This window comes from Loxodonta africana, chromosome X (genome assembly GCF_030014295.1).
Source record: "Loxodonta africana isolate mLoxAfr1 chromosome X, mLoxAfr1.hap2, whole genome shotgun sequence".
Lineage (NCBI taxonomy): Eukaryota > Metazoa > Chordata > Mammalia > Proboscidea > Elephantidae > Loxodonta > Loxodonta africana.
The window spans coordinates 97621740-97640867 of NC_087369.1; positions in this window are offsets into that span (position 1 = coordinate 97621740).

Genomic DNA, 19128 nt, shown 5'->3' on the forward strand with positions numbered 1-19128 from the left:
AAGTATGTATGACAGGGAAAGACAGCTTGACCACCCATAACAAACAATTTGTATTATTCTGCAGGGCCCTTCCTAAATATGTAATTTGCTTTCTAGGATATCACCATTATCAGCTAAGCAGAGAAATGGATTGTTGAATTTTCATTTCTACCCGTATTCATTCTTTCTTAGGTGAGAGAGTAGTATCATGTATTATTAAAAACCTCTGTAAAACCTTCATATCCCTTGTGGAATGTCTCTCCTTTGTAGAAAGGTAAAGAAGCATGTACTGGCAGGTGCAGCTGTATAGTAACTTTTTTTTTTTTTTTTACTATATATCTCCAAGCAGTCAGGAAATAGTCGATGGATTTGTCATCAAAGTATGAAGTTGAAGAATTATTTTTAGTGGATTTACGATTTTTACTACTGAGCTTTCTCTTCTATTTGAGCTACTTACAAAGAAAAATACTAAGCAAGAACAGTATCAAAGGAAACAAAATTATCGATGCTAAAATTATTGCTCATAGACGTGTTCATAAGCATTTGACAGAATGGACACAGTAAATTAATTTGGATATGTATCAAAAGGCAATCACTGAGGTTTTATACTAGTCAAAAAATGAAAATCGTGTTTCATATAATTAAAGTTTAAATTCTGTGCAGATAATTTCTGACAGGTATGATAAAGTAATATCATTATAAGTAGAAATTCAGCTCTTTGACAGTAAGAACTTACCTCCATCAAAGGAGTAAGGAAGTTTCTTTTTCTGGAAGGAAATAACAGGAACTAATTGAACTGCAACTCTCTGATATGCCCTGTAGTATCACAGATCACTATAATTACTATCAGTGCCATTTAGAGAGATTGGGAGACCTTCGCAAGGATTCACAATTGGTTCTTTATTCTAGTAAAAACAGCATTTGGAAAATAATCAGTAGGAAATGATTTTTGTAAAAACAATAGAAAGAATAATGAAAATCATATTTTTAAAAATCCATATAATCAACCCGTTTTTCCTTCTAACATATCAGAAAAATTAATCTATTTATACATTCTTTTTTGAAATTGTCCTCAGGCCTATCTCATGTTTGAATCTGGGACAGAGTTCATTACCCTATAGTAAGAAACCTAAGTTGTGACATCCTTTCCCCAGCTTTTGAGTATAGAAAATGCAATATTGTGTGAGTTAATAGTTCATTTTATGAATTATTTTCTTGCCTCTGAGAAATTCAGAAAAAGATAGAAGAAAAACACACTATTGTTCAGTTTTTTGTAATATCTCAAGTACTTTGAAGCTGGGAATAGAACAATAGACATTCTAAAAATGTATTTTTTGGATGCCCTCTCTTAAAATCTTGAGTAGAGGATGTATAAAGTGCCTGCCTTTACATCCGTGGTGGAACTAATTGATAAAGTAGACTAAAAAATTCCTCTGAAGTCAGGCCACCAAGCAGCATTTTCAGATACTCAGACCATTGTTCTCCCTCAACCCCGTGAACATGTAAAAAGCAGGAATTATCCTGCAGCCTCTTTTAAAAATGTATCCAGTTGCCTGGAAATTAGTCCCATGTTGCTGTAACAAATTCTTATAAGTTGTAACCATGTTAGAAGAATGGAATGTGATTTAAATGATGACAAAGCAGATGGTTTCCTTTTCAGCAGTTGGAAGGAAAGATTAGTAACTGACTTCTTGGTTTCAAGATTCGACTCATTCAAGTTAATTTTACTCACACTGAACTTCTTTGGCGATGTTATAAGAACAAGATAAATGATTTTTATCTTTTATCTTAGATACATAAGCCTTTCTGGCATGTGCAGATTTTTTTATTAAAGTGTTTCATTCCTTCTTCTTTCCCAGTACATTTCAGTTAGATTCCAATAGTTATAAACAAATTTAATAGGAAAAAAGCAACCCTCAGGTAATTTATTATTTACTGAGTGCCCCAGAACAATGTGTTAATGGATGGCAACATGTGAGGAACTGGCATTTTAATGAAATAAATAGATCTCTAAGTGTACTGGGAAAGAGAAATGCCCAGATATGAAAATAAATGTGTTGCAGCATAATGAAGGGAAAGATGAGTTTTATAGTTTGGAACAGTTTATGGATGTAAATTGGATATAATCTTATTTTGTCTTTTGTGATACCAGAGCTATAGCTAAAGCATTATCACTTTTTTCTATGTTCTTTTTAAACTTTATGTTATCCTTATATCCGAGTTGATCTAAAACTCAATGTTCATGTAGTTAAGCCTTTTAATCCAGAGTTAATGAATGAATCTATATTTTGTGGAGGGAGGCTAAGCAACTCCTTTTCATATTTGCTAACTTTTACAACCCTTGTTATGCCTTACTGTAAGTATGCTTGCAATTAAATCTCATCTTCCTTTCTATTCTTCAGAATTCTAGGCTAAACCCTTAAATAATTATAAAACCATGCAGTCTAAATAATTGTCTATTTCTCGTCTTCTACAATCTCATTTTCTAGTCCTTTTAATAGAAATGAAAGTTACATATAAGGACTAAAGATGTGTGATTTCAAAAACTTAAGCTTGTCCAACTGATTAGATAGCTGGCTTCCAGTGGCAGATTTTTTTTTAAGCCTAAACTTAGGGAAATCATGGTTTATCACTTACGATAGCCTATAGAGCAGGAAGTCCCTCAAGTTCATTCATAGTTGCTAAATTCCAGAATTGGTACAGGGTTGATTTTTACATTGACACCGAGGTAAGTTACAGTTGTGATGGGGGATTTGAACTATTTGGACAGCTGTTGGAAATGTCATTCTATTAATAGCAAGACATGTGTCTGACTTTGCCTACCATTCCCTTCCTTCTCTACTACTTACTAACTATAAGATGACATGTTCACTGTCTCCCAAGGCTTTTATCACTTCTAAATAGTTCTTGTTTTCTTAGTTAGAATTTGGACAAGAGAAATTGTTCTTTCTTATCATGGTTTTCTTTTCTGAGAGATGAAATTGCCAAGAGTTCAAGTCTCCAAACTCAGGTGAATTTTATCTCAGGACATGGGTGGAGAGGGGAGGGGAAACTAAAAACATATTCATATTATTTCAGAAGCAGGATCAGTAATCTTAAATGGGAGAGGTGCCAGAAGCCTGGAGATAGGAATTTTGTTTTTTAATCTTAAAGAGTTGCTTTACAAAGTTTTCCAAGATGTAAATATTTTATAACATGTTGGGTACAAAACGCGTAGTTGCTTAAATAACTGCACTAAAATAATATCAATTAATATATCTAAACCTGTTTCCCACAGAAATAGAACAGAAACTCACTGAACAGAGCTTACATAGTTCATCTTATCTTTGTTTTTTAACATCTTTTTTTAAAGTCCCATTTTCTTTTCCTTGACTGTATTTTCTTCATAAGTTATCTTGGTTTTTTTCCCCCTTAGAACAAAGTTGAAGAGCAAGCTATGCAAGGAGGACAGCAGGTAAGAAAACACCACACCACCACCAATGACAACAAAAAAACTATTGAGAATTAACAGAAAAAAAATAATTAAAATTTGTCATAGCACTAAGGACCAAAGTATGATGAGACAGATGTACTCAGCTTTACAATTTCGTGGTTCAAAGTATAGCTGATAAATTCCTTCAAAATTGGAACTGTTAACAGCTGTCTGGAATGTGAGAAAAAGTGAATCAAATTGGATCTTTTCAGTACAACAAATATCCAGATGGAGACATCTGGATGACTAATTGGTTCACTTTGCTTGGGGACTATTTTACTTCTGTTTGTGTAAAAATTCTAGCACCTGATCTTTTTTGGCCCCAGGCTTTTGGGTGTCATGGTAGTTGGATATATTGTCACCTCCCTTCTCTTTTGTACTGTTTAAGCTGTGTGTGTGTGTGTGTGTGTATAGTATGGTTTATAATTTGTCCAAGTTATTCTTGAACGAGATTAAGCTTTTTTCTGTTTTTGTTACAGTGTATAAAAGTTTCTAAATAGTCAACATTTTCCTTTTTTAAAAAATTTTGTGTATGTGTGGGTGGGGAGTATTTCTGTTTACCAGAAATTTTCTTATCATTAATTTACCATTGTACTAAAGGTATGTTTTGCAAGTGAGAAGAATTTGCAAGTGAGAGCATAGAAGGACTATAAAAGCATGAATGTATTTTATCAAAGGGATACTGATTTGTCCATATTCAGCCACAACACTTAACTGAAAAGAATCATTAAATGTGATTAGCCAAAGCAGGTATGGAAAGGACACTCAGTGATTCATATGTGAATTGTTTTGTAGGAGTGGAAAATCAACTTATATTATTTATATGTGTGAGTTCTCAATTTATGGATTAAAAAAAATCTGTCATTATAATCCTTGGTAGGCTTAAATTGGATATGTAAGCCCGTATTTAGAAAATCTGTTGATCCCTTACTAGCGGTGAATAAGATCGTAATCTTGAACCTAGCCTACATTTTGAAGTTTCTTGGTTTAGCTACTTTAGGGGATTGATATGAATTTCCTCCTGAGGTCTGATATTCTTAAGGGGTAAATATTTTTCTGGTTTTAATCACTTTCAAACTACTCTTACAGTGTATTTTTTTAGTATCTGTAGTAGTACCCATAGAAGAAGAAAACAAATATATTTGCAGTTGCAAACTAAATATTGTCAAATTTAGAGTTTTCAAGTGAAATTTTACCAACATGCTGTTGTGAGTTAATCTTATCTTGGACCATCACATACTTTTGTTTGTGTACAGAGTCATTTTGTAGGCTCCTTTTCTCTCATATTTTGGTTATCGCCACTTCTCATAGTGAAAAAGAAGGAAAAAAATTTTTAAAAAAAGCTCTGTGCCCTAAAATCTTCTTAAAACCAAACAGTAGTTTCTCTTAACTAGTAAAAAATGTCTACCTAGAGCATTATGCTCTTTTAAGAACTATCTATATGGGATCGAAGTGACAACAGCAAATCAAAAGATTAAAAACTTCAGGGGGCAGTGAGTTTATGTTAATTGGGGAAGAATAACTCAGAAAAGGAGGGTGAGAATGGTTGTACAACTCCAAGAATGTAATCAATGTCACTGAATTGTACATGTAGAAATGGTTGAATTGGTGTATGTTTTGCTGTGTATATACTCAACAACAACAAAATAATACAAAAAACAGAGGGATAAAACAAACAAACAAACACTGTTGCCTTTATCTTTGTCACATGTCAAAAAAACTCAGGTTTCTCATTATTCTTGTAGATTATTCCTTTTTAAGATGGTAAAAAAAAAAAACCCACTGTGGAGCTTTGAATTTACTCTTTGTTGCATCTACTTACCAACAACTAACCGTTTTAGACAAGATAAATGAAAATGAATGAAAGGAGTAAGAGGATAAAGCAGTAAATGTTTATTGGTTAATCGATAGGCGCATGTATGATACGTATGACATATATATGTATGTGTATATATGTATACACATTACTGATATGAAAGGTATGTAGCATACAATTTACAAATAATAATAAAATACATGACACTCTATATATAAATTCCATATAGCTAAATGATTCTAAAAGAATGCTTTCCTTTATTTTTGATGAACTCTTGTAGCCAACCTATGGTTACTATTAGCGAATGAATGTAGCTTCATCATGAATGTTAATTGGTATTTTTATTTACATTAATGACTAACACAAAAGTAAAACAATGAGTATGTATGTTGAAAATTCACTTGTTCTTCAAAAATGTGTGCGACTTCTTTGCTGAATTGAGTGATCCAGAAACCCAGTGAATCAATCAATCGATAGTTTTTGAAATTCAGAAGATTTACTCAACTTTTTATGCTATTCACAATGCAGTAGCTACAGACATGATCAACAAACTTCAACATTTAACCAGCATTATTAACATTTCTCCATCACTTTTTTAAATCTATAAAACCAACAAAACAATAAATCAAACCCTGATTTTGTAGTGTTTGTCAATTTCCATGGCATAAATACTCTCCCTGTGGCTAATTTCAAGCTACCAACATGATGGAGTTGGGAAGAGATGTACAGTAGCATACCACCATACAGATACAATAAACATAAATGATTCAAGAGTACATATAATAATAAAATATGTTAAAATAAAGAAATTGTAAGTTTTGAGCACTTACTCCTTTTGTTTTTAATATAATTTATTTAACTGTATTAATTTATTTTTTTTAAATAATGGCAGTGTTTAATAACCAGCTTGAAAAATTCCTGACAATCAACCGTCTCAAGACAGTAAGAGGCAACTTTAGTACACCACTGGAAAGTAACTACTGACATTAATTCATTAAGAATTTGTAAGTGGTTCTGGATGTTACCAAACGTATTGAGACACTGAACATCATTAATCATACAGAGGAACTCACTGTGGGAAAGTAGCAGTTGTTAAAATGATTTCAGCTTATAAACTTGCCTGAAAGCAAAGGTTTGCTTACTGAATAGTATCTCTAAAGATACTAATATCAATTATTTGTGGTGTTTTTAAAGCATCTTTCTGTGCTGAATATTTAATAATTTTTCACAGTATATATACCATTAAATATTATTAAAAAAAAAAACTTGTTTCTGTTGAGTTGATTCCAACTCATTGACCCTACAGGACAGAATAGAGCTGCCCCATAAGGTTTCCAAGGAGTGGCTGGTGGATTCGAACTGCCCATCTTTTGGTTAGCAGCTTAGGTCTTAACTACTGCACTACTAGGGCTCCCACTAAATATTATAGGAATAGGAAACATCAAGATGGGAAAACAAATAAAGAAGAAATGGGGAATCTGTCCTGGATAGAGTTGGATCATGGGGACGGTAATAAGGAGGCATCATCTCAACAGTAACCCTGAAATAGGTTATTTCCAGGTGCACTAGTTTTCTATTGGTGCCATAGTAAATTACCACAAACTTGCTGCCTTACAACAATACAAGTTTTTTATGTTACAGTTCTGTAGTTCAGAAGTCTGACCTGAGTCTCACTATGCTAAAATCAGGTATCAGCAGGGCTGCTTTTCTTTCTGGATGCTTTAGGGGAGGAAGAATCCTTTTCCTTGTTAATTCAGGGTGTTGTTGAACGCAGTTCCTAGAGGCTGAGGTCCCTATTTCCTTGCCAGCTGTCAGCTGAGGGTGGTTCCAGCTTCTAGAGATTATCTGTGTTCCTTGGCTCGTGGAAACCTTCTTCCATCTTCAAAGCCAGTGATGGCATTTAGAGTCCCTCTCACACTTGGAGTCTCTCCTGCCTCTTCTTTCATTATGACATCCTCTGACTTCCTTTTCTGCCTCCCTCTTCCACCTTTAACAGTCCATGTTATTACATCTAGATGTCTAGATGTCTTAAGATCAACTGATCAGCAAAGTTAATTCCAACTACAATCTTAATTTCTTTTTGCCATGTAACATGACACATTCATAGGTTTCAGGGATTAGAATGTGGACATCTTGGGGGGGGGTATTATTCTGCCTACTATACCAGAGCTTTTTTCTAGACAAGGTTTGAAGTCACTCTCCTTTATTTCTGCTTTTAACCCTTTAGATGTTAAGGGAAGGTGCTCTACCACCCCTTTTCTTTCCATTTATCCCCCAGGAAGGTCTGTTCTTAGACATTTTCTACACCGTGGTTAACAGCTTTGCTGCTAACCAAAAGGGTGGCAGTTTGAATCCACCAGCTGCTCCTTGGAAACCCTATGAGGCAGTTCTACTCTGTCTTATAAGGTTGCTATGAGCTGGAATCGATTAGAGTGCAACAAGTTTGGTTTGGTTTTACCCACTAAAAACCCACTGCCGTTGAGTCGATTCTGACTCATAACAACCCTATAGGACAGAGTAGAACTGCCCCATAGAGTTTCCAAGGAGTGCCTGGCGGATTTGAACTGCCGACCTCTTGGTTAGCAGCTGTAGCACTTAAGCACTATGCCACCAGGGTTTTCCGATTTGGTTTTAGTAAGTGTAAATGATAAATGACTAAAAGCTAAAGTGCTCATAGGGAAGCTACATCATGAAAGGATAAAGAACTTGAACAAGCACTGAATGGAATAAGAAACTGACAGAGAATGGAACAAGGACAGCTACGGAGTGGCGGTCCCCTACTAGCTAATGTGGCATGGATTTGCCACCTTGGACCTAACCCACCAGAACGGTGGACAGAGAGTATGGAAAGGCAGCTTCACGGAGCTCCCAACTAGAGGCAGAGCACCCGGTGACCAGGGATACATGCTTTCCTACCCTGCACCCAGCCTTCTTCCCTCTACACAGCCTCTGCTACTTTCCAACTAGCCACAGTTGCTAGGCCAGAGAGACACCCTCTCCAGCTTTTACCCCAAGCAGCTGGTTTTTAATCCTAATTTTACTACTATGTGACCTTGGGAAAGTCAGTTAACATCCTTGATCTTCCGTTTCATCATCTACTAAATAGGAATCCAATAGATTCCTTGTAGCACTACGGTGAGGGTTAAAAAGAGCATAAGTAAATCCTGACTCCAGTGCCTAGCACGTAATAAGCCAAAAAAATAAACCAGTTGCCATCAAGTCAACTCTGACTCCTTGTGATCCATAGGGTTTTCAGTGGCTGATTTTTCAGAAGTAGATTTCCAGGCCTTTCTTCCAAGGTGTCTCTGGGTGGACTTGGACCTCCAGTCTTTTGGTTAGCAGCCAAGCACTTAACTGTTCACACCACCCAGGGCCTCCTAGCACGTAATAGGTGTTCAATTAATGATACTTCTTATTATTACTATTATCTTTTTTTTATTTATTTTTTTACTATGTTGCATTTGAAGTAAATTTCATTCCGTTCTAGGTCATCAGTTATGTACCATGCCTACAGTGTATACTTATGGCCAAATGATTTTATTTTACAGGTGAAAAAAAAAAAAAGTACTGGGTTCTAGCATTAATGGATCTAATTTCCATTACGGGAATATCTAATCTAGTGTAATATGAAGAGGGAGTATTTTGGGTTCTAAAACATATTTACATTAATTTCTCTATTGCTGTAAGATTTCTGGGTGTTCTATACTCTGATATTGTGAGAGCATATAAAACCTAGAGGATTCTGCCAGATAGTTCTCTTACAGGATAGTATTGCTATCTTCACATCAGTATTAATTGAATGCTCACTGCGTGAACTAGGTAATGATGAGAAAATCACTAACCTTCAGTTTACCCATATGTTACTCCCTCTTGATATTATTGGAGCCCTGGTGACACTGTGGTTAAGAGCTTGACTGCTAACCAAAAGGTTGGCCATTTGAATCCACCAGCCACTCCTTGGAAACCCTATGGAGCAGTTCTACTCAGTCCTATAGGGTCTCTATGAGTCAGAATTGACTCAACAACAAATTTTTTTAAGTTCATATTATTGATATGCTAAGAATCTTAGTTGGGCCATTGGTGGTTCAATGGTAGAATTCTCACCTATGAGGGAGCCCTAGATTTAATTCCTGGCCATTGTACCTCATGTGCAGCTACCACCCATCTGTCAGTGGAGGCTTGTGTGTTGCTACAATGCTGAACAAGTTTCAGCTGAGCTTCCAGACTAAAATGAACTAAAAAGAAAACCTGGTGGTCTACATCAGAAAATCAGCCAATGAAAACCTTATGAATCACAATGGTCCGATTCACACCTATCATAGGGATGGCAGAGGACTGTGCACAGGACTGCCATGAGTTAGGGGTCTACTCGAAGGCAGCTGCTGCTAAGAGTCTTAGTAAAATAGCTTTCTCCAGAGGATAGTAAAGGGTAGCTTACTTTGTGGGCTATGTGGATTGTATTTGATCATGAAAACCTGCACGCTACCTTTGACTTTAAATGTTTCTACTAATTAGGTATCTCATGTAGAATTAGTTATCAAGCCCTACTAATTTTTCTTTTGTGGTTTGTTTTGAATCCAACTCTTTTTTTCCATTTCTACTAATGAGGTTCAAGGTGTGGCTGTGCTAACTACTAATTAATGTAGAACAGAGATGGTAGTCATGAAAACCCGGTAGGCTGAGGAATTGTAAGACCCTGTGAGGTGGCTGATGCAGTCCAGGAAGTTTGATGTATATCCAAAGGGGTAATAGTGACCAACAATGGTGATTTTGAAAAGGGAGATATAAGTTGCATAGCTTGTTTCCAGTGGCAAGAACAGACATTTAAATGTCTGAAAATTGTTTGGTAGGATCTAGGAAGATGAAAAGCCTCACCACGTCTCCCTCTTTCTGTTCTCATAGATTGATTCCAAGCCTTAGATCTTTAGGAAAAAAGACTAGTGACAAGAAAAACACACAGGATGAGAGACTATATCTCAGCTTAGCTTTTTGAAAGATCTGTGGAAATTTCCTTTGCTTTCCTAAAAGCAATCTACCATTTTTTTTTCTTTAGTGATACCAAAATTTGAAGGTCTAGGAAGAATAGTAACATTTCTAAGTAAAATTTCAGCCACTATTAGGTAGTTTCTCCCTATAGAGATTAATATGTTGAGTAATTCTGCTATCCCATGGCAACTATTTAATGGGACAACTGCCCTTTTGGAGCATAATCAATTCTTTCTAAAAACCAAAAAACCTGTTGCCATCGAGTTGATTCCAACTCATAGTGACCCTATAGGACAGAGTAGAGCTGCCCCATAGGGTTTCCAAGGCTGTAAATCATTGCAGAAGCAGACTACCACATTTTTCTACTGTGGAGAGGCTGGTGGTTTCAGATCTCCAGTCTTTCATTTAGCAGCCAAGTGCTTGTCTTTTTCTGAAATACAGTGTAATGGTTAAGTGCACAGGTTCCAGAATCAGAGTAGCTGAGTTTGAGTATTGTCCTTTTTAAGAGCTTATTTTGTGACCTAAGGAGCCCTGGTGGCACAATGGTTAAGTACTGGGCTGCCACCCAGTGGCTCTACAGGAGGAAGACCTGGCAATCTGCTCCTGTAAACATTAACCAAAACCAAAAAACCCATTGCCCTTCAATTGATTCCAACTCATAGAGACCCTATAGGACAAAGTAGAACTGCCCCATAGGGTTTCCAAGGCTGTAATCTTTACGGAGACAGACTGCCACATCTTTCTCTTGTGGAACAGCTGGTGGGTTCAAACCAGCAACCTTTTGGTAAGCAGCTGAGTGCTTAACCACTGCTCCACCAGGGCTCCATTCCATAAAGATTACAGCTTAAAAAACCCTATGGGGCAGTTCTGCTCTGTTATATGAGCCGCTATGAGTCAAAACTGGCCCCATGGCACCTCACAACAACAACACAGGTCTTCCTTAAGCCGACTTGTACTATAGCTAAGATTAAAAAAAAAATCTCTTTAAGCATTTTTAAAGCTTGTATTTTAATGTAATGACAGTTCTATCTACACTATTAAAAAAAATACATCAAAAGTTCTTTTGGACTTTTTTTAAATGTATTTTTGAACTTTCCCCTGTTAAATACAAATCTATCCAACCATTGATGATTTCTCACCCTGTCCTCTCCAATTTCCCTCCTCATTAATCTACAAAGCCCCCCCCCCCCGCCCGTACTTCAAGATTGGATGGTGGCAGCTATTAGAAAGAATATAGCCTTTCAGCTGAGGTACCCTTACGCTTTTTTTCATTAATTTTTTTCATGAGAGCAGACTTTAAAAAAGAAAACAAGCCTTTCCATAGAGTCGATTCCAACTCCTAAGAACCCCATGTGTTACAGAGTAGAACTGCTCCATGGGATTTTCGTGGCTGTAATCTTTATGGGGAAGGGGCCCTGGTGGGGATACGGCTAAGCACTCTGCCATAACTGAAAGATGGGCGGTTGGAACCCACCAGCTGCTCCTTGGAAGAAAGATGAGGCAGTCTACTTCCGTAAAGATTTATGGCCTTGGAAACCCTATGGAGCAGTTCTGCTCTGTGCTATAGGTCTCTGAGTCAGAATCTACTCCTCAGAAATAGGTTTGGTTTGAGTTTTTGGAATCTTTACGGTAGTGATTTACCAGGCCGTTTTTCCACGGATTTACTGTGTTGGTTTAAACTGCCAACTTTTAGGTTAGCAGCCAATCACAAACCGCTTGTGCCACCCAGGCTCCTTGAAAAGACAACTGAAAAAAAAAAAAACGTTGCCATCCAGTTGATTCCGACTCATAGCGACCCTATAGGACAGAGTAGAACTGCCCCATAGGGTTTCTAAGGAGCGACTGGTGGATTCAAACTGTCGACCTTTTGGTTAGCAACTGTAGCTCACTGTAGCTCTTAAACACTGTGCCATCAGGGCTCCTGAACAGACATTAGAGCAAACTAAATGGATTTTAAACGTCAGTGATCTATTTGACCACAGAAGGGAAACAACAGGCAGTAAGCAGCCCGTGTCCCTTAGCACATGCTACCAAACTCAGCATTTTAGCACTTGTCACTCAGAAGTACAGGTTATTCTCAATCATAAACCCCCTACAAAAGCCTCATGATATATAATGAGTGTGCCACTGAGCTGTTACTGGAAGCCAACTTATGATCATATGAAAATCTTCATTACCAAATAACTGCCAAAAAGCATGCCATCATGAGTAGACTTGAAAAACAATAAGGCTGAACTCTAATATCTAAAGCTTGTAATCACACTTTGTTTTGACTCAACTTCTTCAGTACAATTATCCTTGTTAAAAAGAAGCATTTCACAATATTAAATTTGTGTATGAACTCTTGAGCTTTATTTTCAGATCATGAAGCAGGGAAAGTCTGGCCTGAAATTCAGATGAGGGTTCCTAAGTGTGGTACAAGTGGAAAGGCTTTTGTAACAGAAAAACAGGAAGAAGGAAGCTAGACTGGGCAATTTTGAGATTGTCTAGTGGGCATTTTCATTACTTATTTGGGATTAAGGGGAAATTTTGAACCAGGTTAAACTAGCAGGCAAGTGCTAATGGGCTAGTTTAGGTTTCCATTTCCAGGAGAGTCAGTAGATCGGGCTGGATTTTTGGTTCCTGGGAAAGTTAGGCATTTGCACGAAATAGAAACTTGGGTTTTGGTTTGCTGATGTGGGGCTCAGCAAAAGTTACTCCATTTTGAGGCTGGTCTATGAGTCGCAATCAACTCGACAGCAATGGGTATAGGTATAGTTAGGTTGGGAGCCCTGGTGGTGCAGTGGTTTTAGAGCTCAGTTGCTAACCAAAAGGTCAGTGGTTTGAACCCACCAGCTGCTTTGTAGGAGAAAGATGTGGCAGCCTGCTTCCGCTGAAGATTATAGCCATGGAAACCTTATGGGGCAGTTCTACTCTGTCCTGTATGGTTGCCATGAGTCAAAATCAACTTGATGGCACAGGTTTGGTATTGGTTTTTTATAGTTAGGTTAACATCCCCGTACTTTCTGCTCTTTATATGCATGTTGTGACAAAGATTGTTGAAATGTGTAAGGTCTTATCTATCAGAGTTCATTGCTTGATATAGCTTATTTCCTATGTGGAAGAAAAACAGCTGTACTTTCTCCAGCCTCATAATGCAATGAAAGGACTTGTTATTCCACTTCAGTTACATACTATATTATTATTAAATGAAGAGGCAGTTCTCTTATTCTTTATTTTATTTGGAAATAGAAATGTGTCATTATACCGTAGATCATCTAGTACCTGATAACTTCAGTTTTCTGACATTTGGCATGATGTCTTTTGTCTTCTGTTTTTATTTAGTTCATAGCATATCTTTGGAAGTACAGTTAGTATAGAATTGGTTTTATCACTTTCTCTGAACGGTATAGAATCTTAACATGACATCTAGAAAAATATAGCATGGATAATAAATTATTGAAAAGTATACTTTAAGAAAATATATGGTGGCCTGTGCTATTCTGAAGCCCTATTACTTGACTTGAAGCATTTTATTTTAAACTAAATTGACTATTCATGCACCTGTTTATATCTAATATTTGTGGCAACCGCATCTCCAGTTACCATTATAGAATTAGATAAATGCAGTAATAAAATACCCTTGTTCTGAAAGGTGGATTTGTATTGAATATCATCTTAGACTTTATAAAAGAGGTCATTTTCATAAGGACCTAGCCATTTTTCACTGCCAGTCTTTGTGCTGGTGTGTTACTATAGTTTTCAATAACCTGCCTTAATATCTGTAAGTTTAATTATCCTTAAAAAAAAAAAAAAAGGACACCTGTTCTTAATAAAATCATTGATCATTTGAGGATGTGAAGAGTAAACAAAAATCAATACTTTGCTATATTATCTGGCCTTTGGTGTAAAAAAAAAAAACCCACAATTCACTGTATATTCTGTAAAAGGCTTCTATCTTTATTAGAATCGATTACTTTATGAAAAGAAAATGTATTGTTATTTAACAAATGTGTTTTCTGTTGCAAATCTGGCATTTTGCACCAAGGAGCCAAGATCAATTTACAACATTTAGAATTATCCAAGCTTTAATTGATGTAGAATCACTTGCTTAAACAATTGACCTTTGAAGTAGAAGGTTAAACAGACACAATAAGCATATTTCTTGAGGATGCTTTCAGGATTCAGCTGTTAGCTCCAACAGACTCACACAACGTAGCTAAATATGCACGTTCAATCACTACAAATATTTTTAAATAAAAATATAGCTCCCAAAAATATAATTATTTTAGCTTTATGAAAGTTGTCAGATAACATCATAAAATTTTTTCCTGCCCTCACCTCAGTCCTCTTTCCTCAGTGGGAAGTTAGTGTTGTTTTGGACTATGGGAAGAGGCTACTTTACTGCTAAAGGCAAAGTGAAAAAAAAAATTCAAAATGAAAATTTTTAATTAAATCAGTAAGGTGCACTATTTCTTTGGATAAATCAAAGGTTGGACATTATTTTGATGTAGATTGTACTTTATGGTCAGCATTCTAGACAACATGATGAAATCTATGTGAAAATATTTTGGTTTTGCCTTTTTTTTTAAATATGGAATTATTCGTTTTTTAGCTTTCTCCTCTATCACTACCTTCTTTATCTACAATATAAGCTCCATGACTGCAGGGACCATGACTGTGAAGTTTATTGCAATATTCTAAACATATAGAACAGTATCTGGCACACAGCTGGCACTCAACAGAATTTGTTGAATAAATAAAAGTCAAAAAATTACAAGAAGCATGTGCATTTCACTCTGTATTCATTGGTTAGAATTAATTTTATTCTTTTTTTTTCCTTGATGAAGCAGTAATAAGTATTTAATTGTATTAAATCTTGTGCCTTGGGTGCATATATTCTTAATATTCTGTGTGTTAAAATAGGAAGTACACATAAAGCATTTCTTCTGCATCTCCAAGTAAGATGGCTATGTCAAGGAAAAGCACTTCTGCAGTTGTTGGAGTTGCAAGCTGAACTAGCAGTTGTTTTATATGGAGCACCATTTCTACTTTAAAAAAAAGCAAAATGCCTGACAGACAAATCATGGATATTCACACTTGAGTATTTGGCAAATATATTCTCAAAAATGAACAAAGAGAGCCTGTCACTTCATTTGACAGTATTTACTGCCAATAATAAAATTTAAACTTTGAAGCAAAAATTAGAATTTAGGAAAACTTGTATCCACCGCCACAAACTTGACAACTTCTCAATACTCAAAAGATTTTTCTGATAAGATTGATGGTGATTTTTTTTTTTTTTACCAGTTTCAATCATACATATTATTCCATTCACACTTCCTTCCTGGTGTTCCCTGGCCTATTGTTCCAATCTGGACTAAGATGCTCTAGACCAGCTGTAAATGTCATCCTGGAAATTCCCTTCATTGTTTTACTTGGTTGTATTCACTGTTTCTTGAGTCCCCCATGTCTTTCTTTTTTATTCCAATTATGCTGGAGTATGTCCTCCAATAACTTTCTCTAACAAGTTGCTTTCAAATTAAATTTTCTGGATGCTTTCATCTTTGAAATATCTTTCATTGTCTCTCACTTTTGGCTGGATATAGAATTCTAGGATGAAAATAATTTTCTTTAGAGTTTTTAAAGCAAAGCATCTTTTCTAGCATCCAGTGTTATTCTTCAGAAGTCTGACCATAGTCTGGTACTCCTTCCTTTGTGCATGAACTGTTTTATATTTGTGAAAGCTTTGGGCATCTATTCTTTGTCTGCAGTATTCAGCAATTTTATGAAGCTGTGTATAGGTGTAGCTCTTTTTTTTTTTCATTGTGCTGAATATGCCAAATAATTTCCAGTTCTAGAAATTTCTACCTTTTAAAAAATTTTATTGTGCTTCAGGTGAAAGTTTACAGCCAAGTTCATTTTTCATTCAAAAATGTATATACGTTTTCTTTTGTGACATTGGTTGCAACCCCCACAATGTGACAGCACACTCCCCATTTCCACCCCAGGCTCCCTGTGTCCATTTGTCCAGTTCTTGTCCCTTCCTGCATTCTCATCTTGCTTTTGAGCAGGAGTTGCCCATTTGGTCTCGTTTATTTTATTGAACTAAGAAGCACATTCCTCACATGTGTTATTTTTTGTTTTATAGTCCTGTCTAATGTTTGTCTGAAAAGTGTGCTTCGGGAGTGGTTTCAGTTCTGAGTTAGCGGAGTATCCAGGGGTCATAGTCTCAGATTTCCTCCAGTCAGTGTCAGACCAGTAAGTCTGGTCTTTTCTCATGATTTTGAATTCTGTTCTACATTTTTACCCCTGCTCTGTTCGGGAGTTTCTATTTTGATCCTTATCGGAGTGGTTGGTGATGTTAGCTGGGCACCATCTAGTTCTGCTGACCTTAGGCTGGTAGTCTCTGGTTCATGTGGACTTTGAGTCCTTTGGGCTAATATTTTCTTGTCTTTGGTTTTTTTCATTCTCCTGTGCTCTGAGCAGGATGGAACCAATAGATATATCTCAGATGACCACTCATAAGCTTTTTAAGACCTCAGACACTATTTACCAAAGTGGGATGTAGAACATTTTCTTTATGTTATGCCAATTGACCTAGATGTCCCCCGAGACTATGGTCCCCAGCTCCCAGCCACAGCTACGTGATCCCTCAAAGTGTTTGGCTGTGTCTGGGAAACTTCCATGCTTTTGCTTTGGTCCAGTAGTGCTGAATTCCCCTATACTGTGTGTTGTCTTCCCCTTCACCAAAGCTGACAATGTCTACTACTAGTGATTTCCCCTGCCCACTCCTCCCCATCCTTGTAACCATCAAAGTATGCTTTTTTCTGTGTGTAAACCTTTTGTCGAGTTCGTATAATAGTGGTCTCACACAATATTTGTCCTTTTGTGATTGACTTATTTTACTCAGCATAATATCCTCCAGATTCATCCATGATGTGAGATTTTCATGGATTCATCATTGTTCTTTATCATTGCATAGTATTCCCTTGTGTGTATGTACCATCATTTGTTTATCCATTCATCTGTTGATAGGTATTTAGGTTGTTTCCATCTTTTTGTTACTGTGAATAGTGCTGCAGTGAACATGGGTATGCATGTGTCTATTCGTGTGGTGTCTATTCTATTTCTCTAAGGTATATTTCTGGGGGTGGGATTGCTGAATTTTGTGGCATTTCTAATTTTAGCTTTTTTAGGAGGTGCCATAGCATTTTCCAATGTGGCTGTACCATTTTGCATTCCCACCAGCAGTGCATAAGAGTTCCAATATCCCTGAAACATCTCTGGTATTTGTTATTTTATGTTTTTTTGGATTAGTGCCAGTATTGTCGGAGTGAGGTGGTATCTCATTGTAGTTTTGATTTGCGTTTCTGTAATGGCTAATGATCGTGAGCATTTCCTCCTGTGTCTGCTGGCCGCCTGAATGTCTTCTTTGGTGAAGTGTCTCTTCATATCCTTTGTCCATTTTTTAATTGGATTGTCTTTTTGTTATTGAGGCACTAAAATGTTTCGTAGATTTTAGAGATTAGACCTTTGTTGGATATGTTATAGCCAATTTTTTTTCCTAGTCTGTAGGTTGTCTTTTTATTCTTTTGGTGCAGTCTTTTGATGAGCATAAATGTTTAATTTATGGGAGCTTGCAGTTATCTAGTTTCTCTTCCATTGTTTCTGCATTGTTAGTTATGGTTTGTGTACTATTTATGTCATGTATTAGGGCTACTAATACATTGATGGGTTTTCTAATATTGAAACATCCATGCATATCCAGTATGAATCCCACTTGGCCATAATGTATTATTTTTTGATACATTGTTGAATTCTATTGGCTAGAATTTTGTTGAGAATTTTTGCATCTATGTTCATGAGGAATATTGGTTTGTAGTTTTCTTTTCTAGTAGTGTGTTTGCCTGGCTTTGGTATCATGGTTATGCTAGCTTCATAGAATGAGTTTGGGGGTATTCCTTTCTTTTCTGTGCTCTGAAATAACTTGAGTACTATCGGTGTTAGCTCTTCTCTGAAAGTTTGGTAGGATTCTTGAGTGAACCTCCAGGCCAGGGATTTTTTGTTGTTGTTGTTGGGAGTTTTTTTATTACTGCTTCAATTTCTTCTTTTGTTTAGTCTTTTTAGTTTTTCGACCTCAGTTTGTGTTAGTTTACGTAGGTAGTGTGTTTATACAAATTTGTCCATTTCTTCTAGGTTTTCAAATTTGCTGGACTTCAATTTTTCGTAATATTCTGTTATGATCCTTTTTATATCTGTTGTAATATCACCCATCTGATTTCTTATTTGGATTATTTGCTTCCTCTCCCATTTTTCTTTTGTCAGTCAGGCCAATGGTTTGTGGATTTTGTTGATTTTTTCAAAGAACCAACTTTTGGTCTTGTGGATCGTTTCAATTGTTTTTCTATTCTCTATTTCATTTATTTCTGCTCTAATCTTTATTATTTCCTTTCTTCTGGTACCTGAGGGCTTCTTTTACTGCTCTCTTTCAATTTGTTTAAGTTGTAGGGTTAATGATTTGATTTTAGCCCTTTTTTCTTTTTTGAAGTGTGCATTTATTGCTATCAATTAACCTCTAAGTACTGTTTTGCTGTGTCCCAAAGGTTTTGGTAATGTGTGTTTTCATTCTCATTTGGTTTAGTGTTTTTTTGTTGTTGTTGTTGTTATCCCATACTCGATTTCTTCTATTACCCAGTAGTTTTTAAGCAAGGTGTTTTTCAGTTTCCATGTATTTGATTTTTTTTTCTTGCTGTTTCTGTTATTGGTTTCTATTTTTATGGCATTATGATTAGAGAAGATGCTTTGTATTATTTTGATGTTTTGAATTTTGTTAAGGCTTGCTTTGTGGCCTCAAATGTGGTCTATTCTGGGGAATGTTCCATGTGCATTGGAA